This window comes from Dipodomys merriami, unplaced genomic scaffold, assembly GCF_024711535.1.
Source record: "Dipodomys merriami isolate MVZ:Mamm:240054 unplaced genomic scaffold, mDipMer1.0.p SCAF_186, whole genome shotgun sequence".
NCBI lineage: Eukaryota > Metazoa > Chordata > Mammalia > Rodentia > Heteromyidae > Dipodomys > Dipodomys merriami.
The window spans coordinates 1055996-1082776 of NW_027203226.1; the positions used below are offsets into that span (position 1 = coordinate 1055996).

At 45.1% G+C, this 26781-nt stretch overlaps 1 long non-coding RNA gene across 1 annotated transcript; it reads left to right on the forward strand.

The window, feature by feature from the left end:
* The first annotated feature begins 1180 nt into the window (after positions 1-1180).
* On the forward strand, positions 1181-5261 carry LOC138830206 (uncharacterized). Its single transcript, XR_011372921.1, has 3 exons — positions 1181-2013; positions 3040-3133; positions 4453-5261. It is a non-coding gene; the product is annotated as an uncharacterized lncRNA (long non-coding RNA).
* Positions 5262-26781: the final 21520 nt, after the last annotated feature.

Here is a 26781-nt window from a genome sequence, read left to right on the forward strand (position 1 = left end):
CCTTGGTAAAGCCAGAGGCAGGGTGGTTCTGCATTATTAGAGCAGTGATCCCCTTGGGTGGGAGCCCCTGGTTCTGACAAGGGAACTGCCATGCTCGAGCTTGTACATTGCCCAGATGAGGAACTAAAATACTCAGGAGAGGCACTGCTCTGAATCTATCTCTCTCTCTCTCTCTCTCTCTCTCTCTCTCTCTCTCTCTCTCTCTCTCTCTCTCTCTCTCTCTCTCTCTCTGTGTGTGTGTGTGTATGAGAGAGAGAGAGAGAGAGAGAGAGAGAGAGAGAGAGAGAGAGAGAGAGAGAGAGGAGGGAAGGAGGGAGGGAGGGAGATATCGATCATCTTTCTCCTCGTACAGCCTGACTGTGCTCAGATCAGTGATCAGTTGGCAAATTGCAGGTGCTGCATGGTGAGTCTTTTGTGACCGGTTTAGATGTGTGTGTGTGTGTGTGTGTGTGTGTGTGTGTGTGTGTGTGTGTGTGTGTGTGTGTGTGTGTGTATGTGTGTGTGTGTGTTTGTGTGCGTGTGTGTGTGTGTTTGTGTGTGTTGGGAGATTAGGAGATGAGAAAAATGAAAGTATATTTAAGTCATCATGTCTAAAAAGAGCAAAAGCAGTTTATTTGTGTGTATGTGTGTATTTGTTGTTCTTTTTTCATAATGCCCAGTATGAGCTCAGCCACAATTTTTGTTTTCTCCTTCACCATTTCATGGCTCCTTTGGGGAAGGTTTCAGTATATGTTCCTTTCCACCTCTTTCCACCTCCCTCTTCCACTTTCTTGCAGCCACAGTAGCTGCTGGACCTGCATGGACTCCCTAGGAGGCCTGTGTGAACCACAGAACAGAGTGGACACCTGTCCTGTCTTCAGCCAGAAGTCTCGTGAGGCCAGTGTGACCACAGCCACACTCTTCCAGCCAGACACTCTGCTCTCATGTGTATAGTTGGAGCTAATTCAAGGGTTGGGAATGTGCCTGCCAAACATAATTAAGGAATGAGATGGGTGGGAGTAGGGCAAGGGCTGTGAAGCTAGGAGTGTCTGGGGAGTGGTGAACGGTGTAACAAGGCAGATGGTTCACCACAACCAAGGATGAGAGGAGAACCTTACCCACGACATTGACGGTGTCTATGGGCATCTGGGCAGAGGGCTCTGGGCCCCCTCTGGTGGCGTGGATTCCCTCCTGGGGCAGTGCATCCATGTGTAGTCCTCCCTAGAGTCCTGCAGTCTCCAATTTGTGTCCCACCTGGGCCGTTTCCAGCTGGACAGTGGTAGGCAAGTTTCCCCTCCTGGAGCCTGTTCGGTATCATACCGTGGCAGTTAGCTAGAGCTCTCTGATTGCCAGTTTCTATAACCTGCTGTAGGCTGTCTGGAAGGAAAAGGGGACCACTGATTTTGGAACCCTTTAAATTTGATTGGGACAAGTGATATGCCACCTTTTCCAGGTTTTTTTTTTCTTGAAGCTGGCAATTTCCACTAATGCCTGGGTTCATGGGTCAAATTACATGAACCAATTCAGCGGTCAGACAGTGAAGTTCAAAGTGGCACACACAGAGTTCCCAAGCCAGATGGTCTCCTGCTATGAATGTCGTGCCTTGACTGCCTTTCTCTGGCAGGTGCTGATTCTTCTACAGCTCTCTCTAGGGTGACCACCACAGTCAAGGATGTCATGGGGAGCAGAGAGTGACCTCACCATCCCCAGCCTGCCAGCTGTGAGCAGAGATGATTTTCAGCACCTGCAATGGACTGTGGGAGATTTAGAGATCCGGGATGCCTCGAGAATCCTTTCTCTGTAACATGAAACTTGGGGCCAGATATAGTGGACCATCCTGTCTGGCCCCACGGAGAGGAAAGGAGGCCACTTGAGCCAGGGGTTCAGCTCACGGCAACCTCATTCACACCTGAGGGGGCATGGAGTGCCACAGAGTTGGTCCGCCACTGGACAGAGATCTTTGAGAAGATAGGCATCCCAGTGGCCCCAGAATCCAACGAGCACATCGTGGCTCACATCCTGGGAGCCAAAACAGTTAAGTGTGGTGGCATCAGGAGGGTGGGAAGAGGGACGAGGGAGAACTGTGGGAGAGCTACATCAGGCTTTGCCTCCCCCCGCCCTGCCCCAGGATACTTACATGAATTGAATGGGACTTTTCTATAATATTGTAATAGACAGATGCTCATTTAGTAATCCAACAAAGAGTTGCAGTATGTGCCATGCTCAAGGAGGTAAGGGAGTGGGGGTCATAGATGATGAAAGGTTCTGGTGCTGGTTCCACAGCACATGAAGAAACCTTGGTTTGAACTGGATGCTGGGGATTCATGCCTGTCATCCTAGCTACTTAGGAGGCTGAGATGGGAGGATCAAGGCTTAAGGCCCAGACAGGAAAGACTATAAGACTCTTATCTCCAACTAACAACCAAAAAGAAAATGCCAGAAATGGATGTGTACCTCAAGCTGTAGACTGGTCACCTTGAGTAAAAAGGCTCAAGGACAGCACCCGGGCTCTGAATTCAAGGCCAGGAGTGAGACAAAGGAAGGAAACAGAGAGAGAGGAAGGAAGGATGAAGGGAAAAAAAGAGGAAAGGAAGGAAGAAGGGAGCATGCGAGCCTTGGTTTGGAGTCCCTGGATCAAGAAAGCCAACCACTCACAATCTCTGTGGGTAACATTTCAGAGCCTAAAGCCAGTATGTAGGATTAAGCCACTGACCCTTCAGCAACTTCATGACATCCAGGAGCTGTGTGGTCACCAACTGCAGGGGGAAGCAGCCTCAGGAAGGACCTAGGGCTCAGGGGGGGTCACCAGGTTTCAATTATCCCAGCCCCAGCAAGTTTATTTCCTGGACAGATAATAAGAAATTGTCTAAGGGCTAGGGAGGTGTTGGGATGAGGGAAGAGGTAGGAAGATCCAAGGTCAGGTGTTTCAGGACATTGGAGCCATGACCTTTCCTGACACTATAGACCACCAGTTATAGAGTCTTTGACCCAGCCACACTTCTATTAAGAGTCCTGGAACCTTGGGTTCACCATTGACTGCCTGGCTGTTGTCCACTGCAGGATGCCTGTGCAGTACATCCTTGGGGACCGGGACTTTCGTTGGCTCAATCAGAAGATGACACTCCCGGTGTTTATTCCGCCAACATAGACAGAGGTAAGTGGGCCACTGGCACAGGACAGTCAGGGAATGAGGAAGGAGTGGAGACCTGAGTTACTTCGAGACTTCCTGTAGAGGGCACTAGGACCATGTGACTGCCATTCTCAGAGGCAGAGGTGGGTCTCTTTGCTGGCTCAACCTTTAGTCTACATGGCAGATCTGGGATTCAGAAAGGGCTGACTGAAGGTGGGGCAGGCTTGGATAGAGGCTGGTGGGAAAACAAGAGGCACTGGGCTCTGAGCAGGGTTGTTTCTTTGAGGATACTTACAACCTAGGAACATTCCTGGGATGGACCAGCACTTTTCTTCCAGAGAGAGAGGGACCTAGAGCCCCTCCAGTTGGAGTCCCTGGCAGAGAAATCCTTTCATATTCACATCCTGTGGTTGGATAACTGCAACTCACCTTGCTGCCCAGTGTCAATGCAGGAGAATGAGAGATCCTGAGTCTTTGATAAGGTCAGGGGATCCTCAGTATGAGATTGTACTTCAACATCCTAAGTTGGTGCATGGTCAGTCCCATCTAAGACTGCCATGATGTAGGACATAGAATCTAGAGAATCAGAGCCGGATGGGGTCTGTTCTGGGAGTCCTGAGTATTATGTGTGAACTTTGAGCTCCCGTGTACCAACCTGCTTCCCTTTTTGGGTGGGTCTTTGCTAGAAAAAGCTTGAAACTAAGGACTGGGTTTTATCCCTTGTCTTTGATGATCAAAGCTAGTCCTCTACCATTTGAGCCAAAGCTTCACTTCCAACATTTTTGGGTGTTTAATTGTAGAAAAAAAGTTCTAATGGACTTTGTGCCATGGGTGGAATCCAACTGTAGTCTTCAGATATCAGTCTCCTGAGGGGATAGGATGAAAAGGATGGAAAATTATCTTTGGCCAGGTGCCAGTAGCTCATGGCTGCCATCCTAGGTACTTAGAAGCTGAGATCTGAGCATCATGGTTCAAAGCTATCATGGGCAGGAAAGACCCTGAGATTCTTATCTCCAACGGACCACTTGAAAACTGGAAGTGGTGCTGTGGCTCAAGTAGTAGAGTGCTTGCCTTGAGCTGAAGAACTCAAGGACAGCACCCAGGCCCAGAATTCAAGCCCCACAACTGAAAAAAGAAAGAAAGCAAAATGGTGGAGGTGTGTGTGTGGGAGAGGCTTTGTTTGGGAGACCATCTGCTGGCTTCAATGTATAGACATTTTTAAGAACTCCCCGTTTGCCCCAGTTTGAAGCCAGAGCTTCAAGAGGACTTGGACTGTGGCAGGCAGGGAGTGGGCAAATGGGTGCAGGGGTGGGATTATTATGTCTGTATTCTCTCCATTGAAGGACGGATTTGGATGCTGGGTGACAAAGTCTGAAGTGAAGGGTTGAAAGAAGATTGTGGCCTGACGAGGTGAAGCCGGAAGCCGCTGGTGGCTCACAACTGTCATCCTAGCTACTCAGAAGGCTGAAATGTGAAGACCATGGTTCCAAGCCAGCTTGGGCAGAAAAGTCTGTGAGACTTGATGTCCAATGGACCACCAGAGAACAGGATTTGGTGCTGTGGCTCAAGTGGGATATTGCTCACCTTCAGCTGAAGGGCTGAGGGACAGCACCCTGGTGCAGAGTTCAAACCCCATGACCAACTACAAAAAAAGAGGGGGCTAAGTTTTCCACATAGCAGTATGTACATTAAGAACTGCCATGTTGGACTATGATACATTCCAGATATGTGAGAGGCTTACTGGTTTTTCTATAGTAGGTCTGATGTCGGTAGTGCCACCTTCTTGAGGGTAGGATGTGATCCTAATTGAGACAGTTCATGGGTCTGTACTCAGGGACTGCCAAAGCCTTGGGCTGTCCGTGTGTGTGTGTGTGTGTGTGTGTGTGTGTGTGTGTGTGTGTGTGTGCATGTGTGTGTGTTTCTGTGTCTGTGTCTATGTCTGTGTGTGTGTGTTTGGAGTTAGAGGATCTGGGCCTTGAACTCAGGGTCTAGGTGCTGTTCCTGAGCTTCTGTGATCAAAGCTTTTGCTCTGACACTTGAGCCATAGCTCCACCTCTAGATTTTTGGTGGTTCACTGTAGATAAGAGCCTCACAGTCTTTCCAGAATGGGCTGGCTTTGAACTGTGATCTTCAAACATCAGCCTCCTGAGTAGCATGGAAGACAAACATGAACCACCCCTGCAGGTTTTGTGTGTGTGTGTGTGTGTGTGTGTGTGTGTGTGTGTATGTGAGTGTGGAAGTGGGCTGTAACAAGGAGCAGTGGACCCTTTGGTAACTTCTGCGTGCTTTCTGTGGTGGGTACATGGACTTTGTGGCTGAGGTCTGGGGACCTGAAAGGGTGAGATGCTTGATGGGGATTCAGCACTGCTAAATTATAAGACCAAGGGATTTGTATGTCCTGGAGCTGTCTACTTCCTTGGGCCTGGTTGGTGGCAGAAGGAGCTTAGGAGGACCTGGGGGTGGAGCCCACAGGAGGTGGCTCCCCAGGGGGACAAAGAGCATGGCCAGCACTTAGTAAGGATGAGAGCCCTGTTAATATGGAGCACACTTTCATGGTTCAGACTTTGGGTCTTATCATGATGTCTGATGGGTGAGGCCAACCCTATTTTAAATGTTGAGCTGTGATCTTCAGATCTTAGCCTCCTGAGTAGCTAGGATTATTGGCATGAGCCTCTGGCACCAGGGCTTCTGATTCTTTTTGGTATATTAGGGTTTGAATTCAAGGCTTTAGACTTGCTAGTCAGGTCTTCTAACATGCGAGCCAAGACTTTCTGTCTTGGGCATTTCTGAGATAGAGTCTCAATATATGCTCAGGCTGGTCTGCATCGGGATTCCTCACTGTTACCTTTCTGGCCAGACCCTGGTTATAAGAAAATGAATTCACTCTATGTCTATATCGCTTTGCTGGGGTGTCATTTCGAGGAGTGGGGGCAGTGTGAAGAGGAAAGACCCCAGAACTGCCACCTCCTGGGGGACATTTGTTCTTGTGACAGAGCCAAGTCATTGCTGTGTATGACGAGGAAGCCGCCATCAGACTGACCTGGAACAATGCTCAAAGGTATGTAGGCTGTTGAAGTATCAAACCCACCCATGTCTGCTTCCCACTCACAAGGGGGTGCAGTGCAGGTGGTCCAGCACTTGCCCTAGGGGATTATAAGTGGATGGTGGTGGTCAGGTGTCGGTGGTTCCTGCACATCATCCTGGCTATTGGGGAGGCTGAGGTCTGATGGACGTGACTCAAAGCCAGCCAGGACAGGAGCGTCTGTGAGATTCTTATCTCCCATAAAGCAACAACCACCCCACAACACACACAAATCCAGATGTGGTGCTGTGGCTCAAGTGGTAGAGCCTCATCCTTGAGTAAAAGAAGCTCAGGGATGACAATCAGGCCCTGAATCCAAGCCCTAGGACTCACAAAAAATAATGAAATAAATGAAGAATGGGCGTCTGTTACCTTACTACCAAAAAGGATGGATTCAGTCTTCTCTCTGGTACTTGTATCCAAAGATAATGGGCTTCTCTTGATGTTCCTCTAAACTTCTCCTTCTCTCCATTATCTTTCCAGGCTTCAGTTGAAGGATAGAATTCAGATCATTCCACTCAATGTGACCTTGTGTACCCTCCCCTGCCCGCCTTCCTTGGGGTGGGGAGCCTGGTTGTACTCACCACAGGGAGGATAAGGAACCAGAGAGATAGAGTAGGTATCCCCAAAACTTACACACACACACACACACACACACACACACACACACACACACACACACACACACACACATACTCACCCAGGCCAATTCAGACTAGCTTTTCCAAAGACACTTCATCTCCTTGGATTAACTGACCTAGGAGAGGAACTTGATCCCCTGTAAATGACTATTTTAACTAGGGCTCGCTACTTGACATGAGATAAAAAGAAGCTCAAAAGAAAGGCTTTGGTGCCCGTCACTGCCACGCCTACTCCGGCGGAGTCTGCTTAGCATGGAACACCTACTTTCAGACCTGAGAATGGGGCTTCACAGAAGCCTACCTCTGAGAATGGACTTCACCGAAGTCTACCTCAGAGAATGGGGTTTCAAAGAGGCCTACCTCCTGGAAAGGCTGGCAAGCCCCTGGGAAAGATGTGTTTCTGTTCCTGTTTTTCTTTTCTTCGCTGTATAGGAGTGCCTATTAATCTTTTACTGTTCCTGCTGTTTGTTCTACTTACTCATGCTCAACGTTCCCTTATTCAGGGCTCTTTCTTGGAAGTGTTGATGACTCCAACATCTGATGAGTGTCGTAAGAATATGACTAACTCACCAGAGTTAAGTGCTACCCTAAAAGCCCCTCTTATGGAGGCTATTAGACAAGTCATAAGTAAATATAAAAGTATTGGGGGTTTCATGACGTCACTTCAGCAGAAGGAATTGTTTGTAAGAGATTTACAAGAAGCTGTCGGCACGGCTAAAACAAAAAGAGTGCATGGCTATTGGAGACTTCCCTTTAATCCTGAAACATATACAATAGACCCATATAGATATCCTGTAGATAAGAAAGATGTAGAGGGATATTTAGACCAAAAGCTAAATAAGATTCCTAAAAGGTTGGTAGATGGAAGGTGGCAATGACTTATCAAAAGAAAACGGTGGAATCCTCCATTATCTAGAGGACCCCAAAGACTTCCCTCAGATCCATAGCCTTTTACAGGTGTGTATGATAAGGATGGCAACCGTTGGGTAAACTACTTAGGAGAAAGAACTTCCTATTACTCTCTATTTGGTGAGAGACTTGCTAGCTCTAGTGCTTATTATAAAAAAAAAAAAAAAAAAAAGAAACAAGAAAGACCTTATGAGACAGTTAAGGCCTCTATGAAAAAGAGTAAAAAATTTTGTGAATGGGTTACAGAGAAGACACTATGAGCTTAAATTTGATATATGGCCAGATTTAACTAAGTATACTGAATATCATGATTTTTGGCCACAAATTGGGGACCCTCTAAAGAATGGCAAAGAAGCACAATTGCTTAGAAAAGATTTAAAACACATAAAGTACAAAACTAAACAAAAATAATAATAAAGTACTAGAGTTCATGCCTTTCTGTCCAGCACTTTGCCCATATGCTCTGGTTAATGGTTAATAGGTGATAAACATCAAAACCAATTGTATTTCTTAAAAATAGAGATAAAGCCGAAAACAAGTGCCTATCATCATAACTCGTCATCCAAAAAACAAGATCAGGCGACCAGCTGGTGACCACCCAAGAACGAAGCCTTGCAACAAGATTGTGTAACTTTTTGCCCTTTCTCATGGAGACTTTTGCTATAAAAGCTTGTTATCCTCTGCAATAAATCGCACTCAGCATTCACTCCTCTTGTGTGTGAGTTGTTTGTTTGCCATCTCCCCACCTGTTCCAGTTACCTCCACCAGGTGTCCTCCATCGTCCCGACAGAGCCGGTCCGTGGCACTGGCTCAGGCTCACACCTGACATCCTGGCTTCTTGGGAGGCAGACATCTCAGGATCAAAGATTGCAGCCAGCCATAAGCTGGAAAGCTGGTGAGACTCTTCTCTCCATGGAACCACCAAAAAGTCAGAAGTGTAGCTGTGGCTCACGTGGTAAAGCACCAGCCTTGAGCACAAAAACTCACAGACGCAGCTCCCAGATCCTCAGTTCAAGCCCACCAAAGAAATGGACCCATGTTGTTGCCCCCAGATTGCCTGGGCCTCGAGTGCCCTCTCACGGAGTGTGATACAGAACCAGTCCCTGGGTAGTGTATCAGAGCCTTCAAAAATTGGGTGGTAAAAGCCAGACCTTCCCCTTCATCTGCTTTCAACCCACACCAGCAGGAAGGGAGAGCGTGACAAGGCCAACATCCTGCAGAGGAGAGAAGACCCCACTCTGCCAGGGTGATTGGAGCAGGCTTCTTAGAAGCAGCACTTGAAAAGGGGTCTTGCTTAACAAGGAGTTTCTGACAGGAAGCACACAGAGCAAAGGTGCTCTACATAAAGAACAACATAGAGGAGCATGTTCACTTTCAGCCATAGCTGCTGCTGAGAAACTCAGTACAGATGTGCAAGACTGTCCTGAGACACGCCTGAGGGGTTACAGAAGAACAGCTATCCAGGGTTGGGATTGTGTCTTAGCAGTAGTGGGCTCGACTAGCACACAGGAAACCCTGGGTTCTATTCCTAGGTCCCACATACACAGAAAAAGCTGGAAGTGGCACCGTGGCTCAGGTGGAAGAGCACTGGCCTCGACCAAAAGAAGCTTGTGTATAGCACCTAAACCCCGAGGTATAGCCCTTAGACTGTCAACATAAAACAGCACTCCAAGAGTCCTTGGTGACTGGTGGATGGCTATGCCCTGTAGCTCTTAGTAGATCCATCCATTTTTATGTGTCTCCTTCTTTGACAGAGGGGAGCTGGACACTCCTTCTGCCCTGGCATCCCCTGGACCCAGTTATCAGCAACCCTCCCAACATCCACCACGACATGGAACAGCTGGCCCCAGAAATCCTCAGATACCGGTTGGGTGGGGCAGGGGGATACAGGGCAGGCCCCAGAAGTCCTAGTGGGTCTGATCTGCCCCAGATGACCATGCTTTCCAGAGGAGGTAGATGGGAGGTTAGAGAGGAGTAGTGATATGGAAGGGGCACTTTAATGCCTATGGCCCTACCCAGATTCTGAGCCTCCCTTTGCTGTCCCTAAGGGATCTAGAGGAGTGACTAGGTGGGAGTGTCTAGAGGAGGACTAGTTGGAAATTCTAAAGTCTGAGACACCATAAACCATGCACTGATGGCTCATGGCTGTCATCCTGGCTACTCGGGAGTATCTTGTTTCCCCAGCACAGGCAGGAATGTCCCAGGAGAGTATCATCTCCAATCTCCAACCAGAAGTGGCACCATGGCTCAAATGGTAGAGCACTGGCCTTGAGCAAAAATCATCATCAGGGACAGTACCCAAGCCCTGATTTTAAGACCCTCAACCAAAAAAAAAAAAAAAAACCAAGAAAGAAAGACACCCCTTGCCCTTGCCTGCAAGAGATGGTGAAGGAGTGGGTTTGCTGTGGTTGGGGACCAGGTGCTGGCCTCAGGGTACAGACATTTCTAACTGCCCAGTTTTGCCCAAGGGTGAAGTTACAGCATGGTGGGCTTTGCCTTACCAAGAACTCCAGAGGTCGTGGCCTTTCTTAGGCAAGGAGTGGCGAATGGGAATAGGGGTGGGAGGGTAGTGTCAATTATATTCTCCCCATCCATGGCAGAATGGTTTTGTATGCTGGTGTCAAAGTCTGAAGGGAAGGGCTGCATGTAGTTTGTGGCCTGACAAGGTGGGTTTACCCTGGGTGTGAGAAGGTGACTGAAGCCAGGCGTTGCCAGTGGCTCACAACTGTAATCCTAGTTACTCAGGAGGCTGAGATCTGAGGATCAAGTTTCAAAGCTAGCTTGGGCAGGAAAATCTGTGAGACTTTATCTCCAGTGAACCACCAGAAAACCGGAAGTGGCACTGTGGCTCCAGTGGTAGAGCGTGCACCTTCAACTGCAGAGCTGAGGGACTGCGCACAAGCCCAAAGTTCAAACCCCATGAGCAACAAATAAAAATAAGATAGCTGAGTATTCTACATAGCGGTGTGTACAGTAGGAAATGGCATGCTGTGTCATGAGCCATTCCAGACATGTGAGAGTTTCTGAGTTTTGTCTACAGTTGGTCTGAGGGTGGTAGTGCCATCTTCTCAAGGGTTGGGATGTTAAGGTGCTTAGGGACTGCTGAGGCCTTGGGCTACCCATGGTGTGTGTGTGTGTGTGTGTGTGTGTGTGTGTGTGTGTGTGTGTGTGTGTGTGTGTGTGTGTGTGTGTGTGTGTGTGTGTGTGCGTGTGTGTGTGTGTGTGTGCGTGTGTGTGTGTGTGTGTGTGTGTGTGTGTATTTTTCCCTCATCTTTCTCTGTCCCCTTCATTGGTGCCTGTTTGCCTCTTTCTGACTTCAGTTGGTGCCCTTCCTGCACAGCAACTTTGCCTTTAGCCCCCTACCAGGGTCTACAATGAGTCTTAAATTGCCAGAGACCTGCATATTCCAGCTTTTCTTTGGGGCCCAAGTCTGGTCATACATGTCTTTGGCCACCTCCAGGGGATTCTGGGTTAGCAGGGCAGGCTGGCATAGGTTCTCCCCTGACAACAGGGTGAGGGGGGCGAGGGCTCATTCATGTGATGTCCTGTACTTTTTCTCAGTTGGGCTTCTGGCTGCATGTCCCTTCCTGTAGGCTGGTAGTGGAGCTGGGGAAGGGTGGTTGCCAGTGGCTCTGGCCAACTCAAGCATGATAGCTGACTGAAGGCCGCCCAACCAAGGATCTTCTGGGGCTACATGGGAGGTGAGGCCATGGTGGCTTGGAAGTATCTGTCAGTGTCTAGGAAATGTCAATGTACCTTACCACAGGAAAGTATCTTCCAGCCCCAGCTGGGCCTCTCTAGGTCCTTCTAGACAATTCCAGATGCCCAGAATACAGAGGCACAAGCTTTAGATTCCATGGCCAGGGAACTGGGGGATGAGAGACTGGTATGGCCAATACCTCAATGTTCTGGGGCATTAGCCTTGATCTGGCTATGCCCCCCTTGTGTATGTTCACTTGTTAATCCAGTGCTGGCCACACACCAGCCTCTTGTGGCAGTGCTGTGGAAGTGGCAGGAGTGGAAATGAGATCTAGGATAACCAAAATCTGGATGTATGGCCTGTGGGGATGGGGATGGCAAAGGGTGTCTATTAAGAAAAAATATCTCAGAGCTGGAACTCAGGGCCTAGGCACTGTCCCTGAGCTAACACTGTACCACTTGAGCCACAGCTCACCTTTCAACCTTTTTACTAGTTTAGTGGAGAGAAGAGTCTAGTGGACTTTCCTGCCTGGGCTGGCTTCAAGCTGCCATCTTGAGAGCTCAGCTTCTGAGTAGCTGGGGTTGATGGTATGAGCCATTGGCAACTGCTAAAGATGTTACCGTGTGTATGTGTGTGTCCGTGCACATGTAAGTGTGTGTGTGTGTGTGTGTGTGTGTGTGTGTGTGTGTTTACCAGGGCTTGAACTCAGATCCTCGGAGGTATCGATTAGCTTGTTTGCACAAAGTTGGTGCTGTACCACTTGAACTAGGGTAGCTCTGCTTTCCAGTGTTTTTGGTGATTCATTGGAGAGAAGAGTCTGCCAAGGCTAGCTTTGAATCTTGATTGATCCTCAGGTGTCACTCTTGAGTAGCTAGGATTACAGACATGAGCCACTGGCATCTAGCTACAAGGATGTCTTCTCATACTCTCTTCTGTTCTAACACATTGTCTACTTGCCCTTGCCTAGATCCTCTGACCTCCACATCAGCTCCCAGCAGCCCCTGACTGTGTGGAGAACATAAAGCTCAAACTTGATCCTATTTCTTTGTCCTCAGGGGAGGGAATGTTTCCTCTGAAGCCTGGGTAAGGAGGGGTAGCTGCAGCTGCGTACTCAGCTGGGAGAGAGGTACTCTGTTTTAGCCAAGAAGGAAAGTGTGGCCAGATGCTACTAGCTGATGCTGTCCTATTCCTAGCTCCTCAGGAGGCTGAGATATGAGGATTACCATTCAGAGCCAGTCCAGCTAGAAAAGTGTGTGAGACTCCCTTCTGCAAATAACCACCCAAAAGCTGGAAGAAAAGCTGTGGCTCAACTGGTAGAGTGGTAGCCTTGAATGGAAAAACTGAGGGACAGATCCCAGGCCCTGAGTTCAAGCCCTAGCACAAAGATGCATGGGTATGCATGCACACATGCACATGCTCACACACATACACACAGACACACACACACAGACACACACAGACACACACAGACACACACACACACACAGAAGAAGGTGATAATGATGAGCTGAGCTAGAACTGGGGGCACTCCTGAGGCATAGTCATAGTAAACTCTCAAAGTAGATCAAGTGGTTTCTCCATAAGTCCTTCTTGGGCCAAGTGGGTCTGGGCCATGGCAGGAAGTTCCATGGAATCTGCCCCTCCATCCGTGCACGGGGCCACAGGACCAAGGGAAGGACACTATGGATGCTCCTTTGTAGTCAGTCCAAGATTGAAGACCTTCATCTGTCCCCAAGCAGTGGAGAGGAAAGCAGGGCTCCGAGCCCTGTGACTCCTGGGATAGCGACTGCTACAAGCATCAGCCAGCCAGCTGTGGATTCCTGAGCCTACAAGTCTTTCATGAGCCCAACTCAACACCTGCCCAAGGTGTGCCTGACAGAGTCGCAAACTTGTGATACCCGCATGAGTAGGCATTACCTGCTGTGCCATCTTGCAGCTCCTGGCCCTCCTGGCCCAGAACCATGGTCTGAGACATTGGTTTACTGCTCAGATGCACACTGTACCCATGACTGATGCCATTCTGATGACCAGGCTGATGACCTCCATGCCCGAAGGCGGGACCCTTCTCTGATACTGTGGCCCGTTCCATACACAAAGGCCGTCAAAGAGACTGCTCTGAAGACACCTAGACATTGGGAGACCCGACTCTCAGGGACCCATTGGAAAGTACTCTGCCTAGAGTCACAGAGTGAGCTACAAGCAGGTGTTGATCATGGGGCTCAAACTCTGGGCCTGGGCACTGTAGCTCAGCTCTTCAGCTTACCACTTGAGCCACAGCGTGTCCTCCAGTTTTCTGATGGTTCCTTGGAGATCAGAGTCTCCTGGACTTTCTTCCAGGGCTGGATTTGAACCACGATCCTCTGATCTCAGCTTCCTGAGGATCTAGGAGGACATGTAAGAGCCACATGCACTTAGCTGATCTGGCCTTTCACCACAGTGGGCTAGGAGCTTCTTAAAGCTTTTCTTTATTTTTTTTCTGTGCCAGTACTGGGGTTTGAACTCAGTTTGAGCCCTGGTCTCTAAACTTTTTCTCAAGCTGGCACTTTACCACTTGAGCCACATTTCCATTTCTGTCTTTTGGTAGTTCATTGGCAAGAAAAGAGTCTCACCAACTTTTTTCTCCTGAGCTGTATTTGACCCACTATATCTGACCTCAGTCTCCTGGATAGCTAGTATTTACAGGGGTTGAGCCACTGATGGCTAGAAACTTTTCTTAAGAAAAAGTTCTTCCCTGCATTTGCCCTGACTCTTCCATGCAAAGGAGGCCTCTGAGGGTCAGGAGCTGTGAAAAATAGGCTTCCAGCCACTGAAAATGGCTGGGGTCCATGGTGAAAAGCCAAGCTAATCTTCCCTCTGGGCCCCATTCTGGGTCCCCACCCTCTGCCCTACCTGTGATTCAAGTACAAACCTTGACCCAGCCTTGAATGTCCTGCCAGACTTGTCTGAAGCCACAGAACCTTCATTCCACCCACACCACCGGCTCTACACCATACCTCAGGACCTTTGCCCATGCTGTACCTTCTGCCTGAGGCTCTCTGTCCTGTTCCACATCTTATAACTCCTGTGGAATTTTGGCACAGGTTGTATCACCTCCTGGAGCAACTCTTACCTTCACTTTTCCCTCTTTTTTTTAAAAAAAAATATAGAATTGCTAGAGATGGAACTTGTGAAGGCTGACTGGTGTGTGTGTTTTGCCAGACTGGGGGGTTTGAATTCATCACCTTGACAGTATCCCTGAGCTTTTGTGTTCAAGGCTAACACACCAGTACTTGAACCACAGCTCTACTTTTGGCTTTTTGGGTGTTTAATTGGAGAAAAGTGTCTCATAGTCTTTCCTGCTTGTAATTTTGATCCTCAGATCCCAGCCTCTTGAGTAGCTAAGATTACAGGGGTGAGCCACCAGTACCTGACCTCTACCTCTTACTTCTGACCTCTGAGTCCCAGAAGAATATGTCTCAACCGGGTCCCTTTTTATTTTTTTGACAGTCTTGGGGCTTAAACTCAAGGTCTGAGCATGTTCCTGAGCTTCTTTTCTGAAGGCTAGCGCTCTATCACTTAAGTCACAGTGCCACTTTTGGCTTTTTCTTTTTCTGTGGTACAGAGGAATCGAACCCATGACTTCATGCAATCTAGGTAAGCACTCTACAATTAAGTCACATTCGCAGTCCAAGGCTCACTTCTAACAGGAGCTATGAGGGTGGAATTTATTGGCTAACCCCTTTTGGCACAGAAATCACTGGCTATGTCCTATCTTTCCCAGGATTTGGGACCAGCCTGAGACTTGGCAGTCAGGAATGATGAATGAGTGATAGGCACCAGGCCCCACATCCTACAGAGGGATCTAGAATATGGAGCCAGAACCTTGGACAACTCCTACAGCCTAGGAACTGTGGTCTCCCTGGAGGCAGTGGCTGGCTTCTAGGTGTCCTGATGGGACACCTCACCCACAATATAATGCACCTGTTGCACACACCAGCCCAGGCAAAGCCTTTGGGGCTTCAGTACTTAAATGGCAGAGAAGGATGCTTTGTTCAAGCTGCCGGCTCAGACTTAGTATTGTCTCAGTGCTTGTCCCAGCTTGCCCAGGTTTGGGGGCTGGGCATGGGCAACCTGGTGAATGCCCATCATCCATACACCATCCATCCATACACAGAGACATAGAATTACTGCCTCCTTTTTTTTTTTTTTTGGCAGGTCCGGGATTGAACTATGAGCCTAGGCACTGTCCCTGAGCTCCTTTTGCTCAAGGGGAGTGCTCTGCCCTTGAGCCACAGCCACACCCATGTGTGCATTTTTTTCCCTGTGGTCTTTTAGAAATAAGAGTGTCAGGAAATTTCCTGCCCCAGCTGAATTCAAACTGGCATTCTCTACATCTCAGCCTCCTGAGGAGCTAGGATTATAGGCAGAAGCTACTGACACCTGGCTTTCTTTTCTTCTTGTTCTTTTTTTAATCGTGACAATCTGAAGTCTTCACAGTGCCATTCCAATGGGTTGCATTCGAAGGAAACTACCCATGCCTGGAGTTCGAATGCTAGGACTGCCCCCCACAAATAGAGGGAGAATCTGACAAACTCATTCCTATTCATGTGAATGCTAATGGAATGCATAAAAGTAATAATTTGCAGTTAATTCTTGATTCTATTTTAGAGTGCCACACACAAATTACTGGATTTATATCTTCCATTCTAGCACCTAATGAAAGGGTTTTGACTAATTTTTAATTACAGATTTTGTAAGTATTCAACCATAATACTTCATTAAATGGAGGCATAATGTAATCACTAATAATTGGTTATATATATAATATCTTAACATTCCCTCCCTGAATATATATGCATATATATATATACACACATACTCACATATATATACATCTATCTATCTATCTATCTATCTATCTATCTATCTATCTATCTATCTATCTATCTATCTATCTATCTATCTATCTATCTATCTATCTATCTATCTATCTATCTATCTATCTATCTATCGATCTATCGATCTATCTATCTATCTATCTATCTATCTATCTATCTATCTATCTATCTATCTATCTATCTATCTATCTATCTATCTATCTATCTATCTATCTATCTATCTATATATTGTGCACTACTGTGGCTTGATCACAGGTCCTCAGGACTTCCTGGCAGCTCAGTTTGCCACACCCTGGTCTGCTAAAATTGTGACTGCATTTATGGATTGGGCATTGTGAGTTGAAATCCCAGCATGGCCAAAAATTTATTCATGGAGTAAGAAGCTAATTTTGACACATTTTTTTCTTCTCTGTGACAGTCCTTGGTCTCAGTATGATGTATAATCCATATTCAAATATATCCTAGGTGATATGAGGAAATGAAACATTATATGTGTAATAATACTAAATTAATAAGTGTAATAAACGTCATAAGCTGTAAAACCATGCAATATAAATAGATCTCATATATAAATATTAGTTTTTCCAGTGCTGGGGCTTCAATTCAGGCTCTAGGAATTGGTCTGAATTTCTTGTTTTCAAGGACGGTGATCTTCCCCTTCACCTACAGTGTCACAGATTTACCCAGACCCTGAGTTCAAATCAAAAGCCTGCCAGAAAAATGGTGCAAATTCCAAGCCAGGGCCTTATTATTTTTTGGGGGGCCAAAGCATGGGGCTTGAACTCAGGTCTTGGCATCTCTGCCACAACCAACCCTGGGATCCTAGGACCAGAGTTCAAATCTTGAGGCTAGTAAAAAAAAAAAAAAAAAAAAAAAAAAGAGAAAGATAAATTGAGATGGGAAGGGGAAACAAAGAGGAGGCAACAATGCTTGATAAGAAGGGTACTGGTTATCTTGCCCATGTAATTGTAACTCCTCTTTATGGTATTCTCACACAAAAAAGAAAAACTGAGACGTTCAAGTAGGTGGTTTTACTTTTTCTTCCACCTTTGCGTTGTGGCCATCCAGGGTCTAAATGACAAGGCCCAGAAAGTGTACATGACCTTGCATTGCTGATATTTGGTGGGCTATTAGGGAAGCCATAGCCAAAAGAGGCAACTTAGGCCTGGAGGTTGAATCCTGGTACTGCCACTAATGAATGGTGGGAGATTCTAAGGCGCATTCTGATATACATCCATACAAATGAAATGTTATAAAAGTAACAAATAAATTACTAGTGTATGATTATATTATAAAACTATATACAAAAATTATACTACATTAATTTTCAATTAATACTTTATTATGTATTCAATCATGATACTTAAAAAAGGAAGGAATAATTTAATTGCCAATAATCGGTAGCAATATTGTATATGCTATTTCATAATGTACAGACATCTCTTTCTTGTTTTAAGCATATACCTCTCTATCTATCTATCTATCTGTCTATCTATCTATCTACCTACTTACCTATCTATACACCAATCTACACATTTATCTGTTTGTACTCTTGTCACTCCTGGGGATCAGTGGTAGTGTGCTCTCCTAGGACATACAAAGCCCTGGGTTTGATTCCTCACTACCACATGCACAGAAAAATCCAAAAGTTGTGCTGTCTTGCTTAAGTAGTTGAGTACTAGCTTTGAGGATAAAAGCATAGGGGGTGTGTCTAGACCCTTATTCAAGACCCTAGTAGTGGCACCAAAAAAAAGAAGATAGAATGTTCTGACTGCAATGATATAAGGATAGGCAGCAAATACCTCATCACAGAGCAAGCTGGGAGTCTGGTGTTGACAGGTGACTTCTAACCTGACTTAGCCAGAGGTAAACTACTGCAACCCAGCTCCACCAAAACAGATGCTGCTGGCTCACTCACCCCTGTCATGCAAGATACTCGGGGGCTGAGATCTGACAGTGGTGGGTTTAGAACTCAGTCCTGGCATGAAGTCTGCGAAACTCTGGCAGAGCTCTAGGCTTGAGCTAAATATCTTAGGATAGTACCCCCAACCTTTGAGTGCAATCCATGTGGCTGACTCCCCCCAAAAAAACCCACCCCACCCCTCTAAATCATTAGATGTGAACTTTGTGAGGTTTGTGATGTGTTTCTAAAAGAATGGTGATAATGATTAAAGCACCCTAATTCTAATGACAGCATGTGGGATACAGCTATGTGATGAGTTCTTCATGAGTTGTATGCCTAGTCCTTCACGGGGTTCATTCTTTCATCTGGTCCTTGTAAAAGCTCCACAAGTAAGATGATTGTACAGATGGGAAAGTTGAGGCTCAGATATGTCCCCATGTCAGGGCCAAAATGATGTATGTACTGAAATGTAGTGAGTTGTTTCCTGCAACAATTATTTTGGTTTACTTTTCTCCATCATGTACCTTGAACTCAGAGCCGAGGCACTGACTTTCATCTTGGGCTCATGGCTAGCACTCTACCACGTGGAGCCAATGACTCTTTTCAGTATAGTGTGAGAGCTTAGGTGTCTTTAGCTGAGGTCTGTCATCCTGCCTACTCAGGAAGCTGAAATCTGATGATCTGCGTTCCAAACTATCCCAGACACAAAAGGTGCCATGAGACTATTATCTCCTATTCACCACTTAGAAACTTGAAGTGGAAGCTGCGTACCGGTGACTCGCACCTGTCATCCTAGCTACTCAGGAGGCTGAGAGCTGAGGATCACAGTCCAAAGCCAGCCTGAGCAGGAAATTCCTTGAGATGGTTATCTCCAATGAACCACCAGAAATCTGAAGGGGCTCTTTAGCACAAGTGGTAGAGCTCTAGACTTGAGCTGAAGAGACAGCACCCAGGCCCAGACTTCAACTCCTCCAACTTATAAGAAAAAATAAACCTGAAGTGGAGTGCTAGGAATGTGTCTTAGGGGTAGAGTGCTTTGCATGCATGAAACCTGGGCTTGAATACTCAGTGCCACCTCACTAGAAAAAAAAATCTAAAGTGCTCTGTGGCTCAAGTGGTAGAGTGCTGTCCTTGTACAAGAGAAACTTAGGTCAGTGGTCAGTTCCTGAGTCCTTCAGGACTAGTGTATGCACACACACACACACACACACACACACACACACACACACACACACACACACACACACACACACACAGAGAGAGAGAGAGAGACCAGAAGTGAAGCTGTGACACCAAATGGGAAAACACTGAGCTTCTGCTCTGAACTCATGGTCAGCAGCTTCGCCCAGTGTTCAACCCCAAAATCTAGCCACCAAGGGCACAACTAGGAGAGGTCAAAGGTTTCAAATCTTGATGTGCTTCACCAGCACTAGATGACAGGAAGCATTGTGATTTTGCACAAGTGCTTAGATTTAGCAAGCTTCCGGAAACCTAGGGAGGCAACACTGCCAATAATGAATCATTTCATTAGATTCAGGGCCCTAGTTGTCTGCCAGAAGGACTCTTCAATTAATTGTAGCAGTTTGTCTCAACATTGGAACATAGTGTAACAAAGACAGGATGAGTGCAGGGAACTTGGCCTGCCACAGGAGGCGGCACAAATGAAGGCTTCCTGTCAAAACAGAGCACTGGGAAGAGAGATAGCTTGGGGAAAAGGAGGGTTTTTTCACCTGGCCTTTAGAGCCCACCCACACTCATCCTCACTAATTGCCCCAGATGAAATGTTTGTTACACAGCTGTACAGGAGTAAGGCTTTTTGTTTGCCTGTTCCAACAATGAAGCAGACTTCCTCCAGCAGCCTGGGGTGTGGAGAAACCCTCAAGTTACACTGGGAACAGTGAGGAGAGCTCTGGAACATGCACTGTCTTGAAAGCTGTGCTATGAAATCATTCTATTCAAAGCAAATTTCCTAGCTGGGTTCCTTTCTTCATAGGGACTCTGGATGTTCACCGATAGAAATACTTGCATATATACACAGATAGGTGGAGTTACTGGCTCTTTTTTTTGCAGCAGGTCCTGAGTCTTGAACTGTGATCCTCGACATTGTCCCTGAGCTCCTTTTGCTCAAGGAAGCATTTTATTGTGCCTTAAAACATGATACATCATTAAATGGACGCATAATTCAATATCTATTAATTATTAGTAATATATTACATGTAATTTAATATGTAAACATCTTGCATTCTATAAATATTTTTATATATTTAAATATACAATCAAATAAACCTATAAATCTCTCTCTCCCCCAGCCCTCTCTCTCTCTCTCTCTCTCTCTCTCTCTCTCTATATATATATATATATATATATATATATATATACACACACACACACATATATTATATATATATATATATTTGCAGCAATTTACACTTCTATCTATTTATATATTGGCGACTCCTTGGGCTAGAAGTCAGGTCCTGAGAACTGCCTGGCAGTAAATTTTTTTGAGGCTGCTGTACTTAATGGCCACTTGATGAATTGGGCATTCCAGGCCCAATTCAAATCCTAGCAGTGCCAAAGTTAATAGGTGGAGTAAGAAGCCAATTTTGAACTGTTTTCCTTGCTGTGAAAATCTTGTGTCCTAGGTACAATATGTAATATCTATGCAAATACATACATATATATGATATACATTATAAATGTATATAAAGATTATTTTTGCCAATCCTGGGCCTGGAATTCATGCCTTGGGAAATGTTCCTGAATTTCTTTTCTTCAAGGCGGTGAGCTCCTATGTCACCCAGATCACAATAGAGTTACCCAGCCCCTGAGTTCAAATCCCAGGTATGGCAGAAAAAATGGCCTAAATTCCAAGTCAATGCCTTAACATTTTTTGTTGGGGGGGGCAGGCATGGGTCTTAAAATTAGGTTTTCCTAACTCTGCCTCAGCCTTGATTACCCTAAGCTGGGGTGCAGTTTTTACACCCACAGATGACCCAGGGATCCTAGGAACCAAGTTCAACTCCCTTCACTGGCAAAAAATCATCAAACCAACAAAAACGGAGGATGAATAAACCAAGAAGTTTTACACAACAGTATTACCTTTGTTTCCTTTGCACTGTAACCATCCTGGGTGACAGTGACTAGGCTTGAAAATTTTATGTGACCTTGCATAGCTGAGGCTGGGTGGCTGTCAATGAAGCCTGAGCCCAATCCATGCACAGAGGCCCTTAGTTCGATCCTAGGACTGCCACCTACACATGGCTGAAGATCCTAGGAAACTAGTTCCTATCTATAGGAACACTAATAGAATGTTGACATGTCCTAATTGAATCACTAATTAGCAAGTCATTCTAGTATAAGATTGTACACAATAAATATAGATTATTGATTAATTTAATTAATACTTTATTAAGTCTTCTACCGTGATTAATTAATGGAGGAATAATTTTATACCAAATAATTGGTAGTAATAGAATATATATATATAAATACAATATAGATATCACACTTTATATATAGTTATACACTAGAATCTACATGAATGTCTGTCTCTGTATACATTTATTGATAGATGCATATACATATACAAATACACACACACACACTTCAGTCTACACATCTATCTGTTTATATATTGGCAACTCCTAGGACATGAACTTGGGTCCTCAAATTTGCCCGACAACTTCACTTGCATCAGACTGGTATGCTAACATTGACCCATTCATGAAGTGGGCCTTCTAGGCCCTGAGTTCAAATCACAGAATTGCCAAAAACTTAATCCTGGTGAAAGAAGCCAATTGTCCCACATGTTTTCCTTACCGGTCAAAGTCCTGAGTCTCAAGTATGATGTACAATATATATGCAAATCTATGTCCTATGTGATAGGATGTAAAAAATGTTATACATGTAATCATACTCACTAAAATACATAACAAATAATTAAAAACAAAATAAAACAATTAATACACTAACTGTAATATGCAGTAAACATTTGTTTTTGGGTCTGGTTGTGGGGCTTGAACTCTGGGCCTGGGTGCTGTCTCTCAGCTCTTCAGCTCAAGGCTAGCACTCTACCACTTGAGCCACAGTGCCACTTCTGGCCTTTTTCTTTTTGCTTATGTGGTGCTGAGGAATCGAACCCAGGGCCTCAGGCATTCAAGGAAAGCATTCTACCACTGAGCCACCTTCCCAGCCCCTGCAATAAACAATTGAGAGTAAATGTAAGTCATGTATTTAAAATGTACAAGAATATTTTTTTTAAATGCTAGGGTTGAATTCAGGCCCTGGGAACAGGCCTGACTTTCTTGTCTTCCAACACAGTGAGCTTGCCCTTCCCCCACAGTCCTGTAGATTTACCCAGATCCTGAGTTCAAATCCCAGGCCTGCCAGATAAAAATGGCATAAATTCCAAGCCAAGGAGCCTCATAATTTTTAAAATATTTATAGTGTACATATGTATGTGTGTATGTGTGTATGTATGTATGTATTTTTATTTTGCCACAGGGCTTGAACCCATGTCGTGGCAACTCTGCCTCAGCTTTGATCACTCTAGCCTGGGGTGCAGCCACCGGATCCACAGCCAATGCTGGGTTCCTAGGCCCCAAAGGCTGACAGGAAAAAATAAATAAATCAACACAGAATAAAACCGTTCAACTTGCAGATGGCTGACAGTTTTACATGTGTTTTCTTTGCAAGGTGACCGTCCTGGACCTGAATGACACAGCTGAAAAATGCTCTTAACGTGGCTTACTGAAAGCTGGTCGGCTACCAGGGAAGCCATAGGACAACATGGCAACATAGGCCCTGAGTTCGAAGCCCAGTTCTGACCCCTACCAATGGCAGGACATTCTAAGAGTCTCGTTCATATTCATAGGAATTCCAATGGAAGGTTTTGAATGTCCAGGTTGAATTAGTTCTTCCTGAATGATACTACTATAAAATTAGAGTGATTTTAGGAGGCCGATGGATTTTAATTAATATTTTTGACACCTTAAAAGAATACAATTAATTACATGGACACAATAATTTCAGGACAGTGGTTGATTTAATTAATAATTCATTAAGGATGAAAACAATAATATTAATTACATGGAGTCATAATGAATATCCACAAATTGGTAGGAATGTAACATATATAACTGAATCATGTATAAACATCTCTGGCACTATAAAGATCTATATTTATTTGTGTACTACCATCTGCATGTCAATCTGTTCTTATTTTGTCAACCCCGGGGACTCGATCTCAGATGCTGGGATCTGCTTGTCAGCTCCATATGCCCCAGGCTGACATGCTGACACTCACCCACTTATGCATTGGACCTTTAGGCTGTAAGTTCAGATGCCAGCACTCACAAAAATTGAATCGCGGATTAAGAAGCCCAAAGTGACACATGTTTCCTTTTCTGTGAAAGGTCTGGGTGTCAGGTGTGAAGTTTCATACACAGGCAAATCTATGCCCTATGTAATAAATATTCCATGTGTATTAACAGTCAATAAAATAAATGGTAGATAAATGAATAATACAAAAAATAAAATGAATACACTAAACGCAATATGGAGTCAACATATGGGGCTTGATCTCAGGGCCTGGGAACTGCCTGGCAGATGAATTGGCTACTGGCTGCTGTGCTGACAGACACCCATTCATGAATTAAACCTTGTAGGCCCTGAATTTAGATCCCAGCACTGCCAAAAATGTAATCGTGGAGTGAGAAGCTGAGCATGACACATGTTTTCTTTTTCTTTGAAAGTGCTCAGTGTCAGGTAGGATGTATAATTTGTATGCAAATCTATATGCTATGTAAGAGGATGTCATAAATGTAATAAATGTCATAGGTGGAAAAATTATCACTACAGTAAATGATAAACAAATTGAATTAGTAGTGAATCATTGTAGGATAAAATTAGATATAAGAACTATAGGACTGCATTAAGATGAATATTTTATTAAGCACTAACAGAATAAAAATTGCATGGAGACATAATTAAATACATAATAATTGGTAGTAACACATGATGCATACATAATTTAATTATATGTAGACATCTGTCTTGTTCTATAAAATATGTAATTATATGTATGGATGTATATACATATGTGATAAATAATAACAGGATATTGAGTAATTATTAATTAATGCTTTATTAATGGTTCAACTGGGACACATCATTAAACAGAGACATAATTTAATACCTAATAATTGGTAGTAATCTTATCTATAATTTAATAATATACAGGCATCACTCTTTTTGCGTATATAATATTTATATACAGCAATCTCTATCTATTTATATCTTGTTCACTCCTGGGGCTCAGTGGTTGAATTCTCACGAATCTCTGGTTTTGATTCCTTAGTGCCACATAAACAGAAAACCTGGAAGTTCTGCTGCCTTTCCTCAATTGAGTGCCAGCCTTGAGCACAAATGCTTAGGGACACTATCGAAGCCCTTACTCAAGCCCCAGGACTGCTGCCAAAAAGGCAGAATGTTCTAACTGCAACTGTAGAAGGACAGGACTTCAAATACCTATTCACAAAGCAAGCTAGGAGTCTGGTGCTGAGAGCTTCCACCTAACCTGACTTAGCCAGATGTAAACCCCTGCAACCCAGCTGCAAGGAACCAGACACTGCTGGCTTACCCATATCATCCTGGCTGCTTGGGGGCTTTAAAACCCAGTCCTAGCAGGGAGTCTGCGGGACACTTTAAAATGTGGCTTGAAGTGGTACAACTTTAGCCTTGAGCAAATGTTATTAGAATGGTATCCCCATGCTTTGAGTTCCAGCACCCTGGATAACTCCCCCCCAAAAAATCCCATTAAACCATTAGATGTGAACTTGTTTGGTTTGGGAAATATTCCTCAAAGAATGGTGATACTGCTGAAAGCACCCCAATCCTAATGACAGCTTATCGAATAGAGCTATGTGCTGAGTCCTTCATAGGGTGCTCTCAGCTGAGTCCTGCAGAGAGTAACATGTGCTGTGTCCTTCATTGGGTGCACTCTTTCACCTGGTACTCAAAGACCTCCACAACTCAGATGATTATGCAGACAAGAATATTGAGGCTCAGATATGTCCCCATGGCAGAGACAAAATTATGTATTACTGAAGACTAGTGAGTTGTCTCCTGTGGACAATTGTTTTGTTTTGATTTTTCTCAGTCATGAACCTTGAACTCGGGGCCTAGGTGCTGACCCTTATCTCTTGGGCTCATGGCTAACACTCCACCATGTGGAGCCACTAACCACCTTGCAGCAGAATGCCACGGCCTAGGAGTTGATAGCTGAAGTCTGTTGCCTTATAAGAAATTGAGATCTGTGGATATGGGTTCCCAACTATCCCAGACACAAAAGGTCCCATGAGACTATTATCTTCAATTCACCACTAAGACAACTGAAGTGGAAGCTGGGTGCTTATGACTCATGCCTGTTATCCTAGCTACTCGGGAGGATGAGATCTGAGGATCATGGTTCAAAACTAACCTGGGCAGGAAAGTCCTTGAGACATATAGCTCCAATGAACCACCAGAAAACCTGAAGTAGCTCTGTGGCTCAAGTGGTAGAGCACAAACTTGAGCTGAAGAGCTCAGGGACAGCACCAGACCCAGACTTTAACTCCTACAACCTACAACAACAACAATAAAAAAAAACAGAAACAAACAAACAAACCTGACTTAGTGGTCTGGGAATGTGCCTTAGAGGTAGAATACTTTGCATATATGAAACCCTGGGCTTGATTTCTCAGGACCACATCACTAGAAAAAAGCCTGAAGTGGCTCAGTGGCTCAAGTGGGAGAGGGCTATCCTTGTATAAGAGAAACTAGGTACAGTGCTCAGGTCCTGAGTTCAAGCTCCAGGACTGGTGTATGCACACATGTGCACGTGTGTGCATGAGCGTGTACGCACACACACACACACACGCACACATACATACACACACACAGACCAGAAGTGAAGCTGTACGTGCATGTGTGTATGCTAGAGAAAAACAGAAACATGAATATGCTTCTAGTGTGTTCTAGATACTTAAGTGTGTAGACAAAAAAAATCATTCATAATTATTAGGTCATTTTATAGGGAAAAGAAGCAATGCAGAGAGTATGAGGATTGCTCCAGCTTTCGGTTCTCTCATCCTGAAACAGTAAATTCACTGCAGCTCAATGCTAAGTGACAAAGCTGGCATGTCCTGTGGATATTTGCTCCCAAATCCTGGGACACCCATTTCTCACTTTTGGCTTCAAACCTGTGACCAGAGGAGAAGATGAGGAGAGAAAATCCTTCTCAGAGAAAGCAGCTGTAAGAACATTGGGGTAGTTTACTTATAAATTCAAACCATTGGAATGACCCTGTTAAGAAGTCAGATTGTCCGGATTAAAAAATGAAGAAGAAAAGAAAGGCAGGTGCCAAGGGCTGCTGACTGTAATCCTAGCTCCTGAGGAGGCTGAGATGTAGAGAACCTTAGTTTGAATCCAGCCAGCATAGGAAAGTCCCTGACATTGCTATTTCTGAGAGATCACAGAAAAACCCAGAAGTAAGTCTTGGATTCAAGGTTAATGCAAT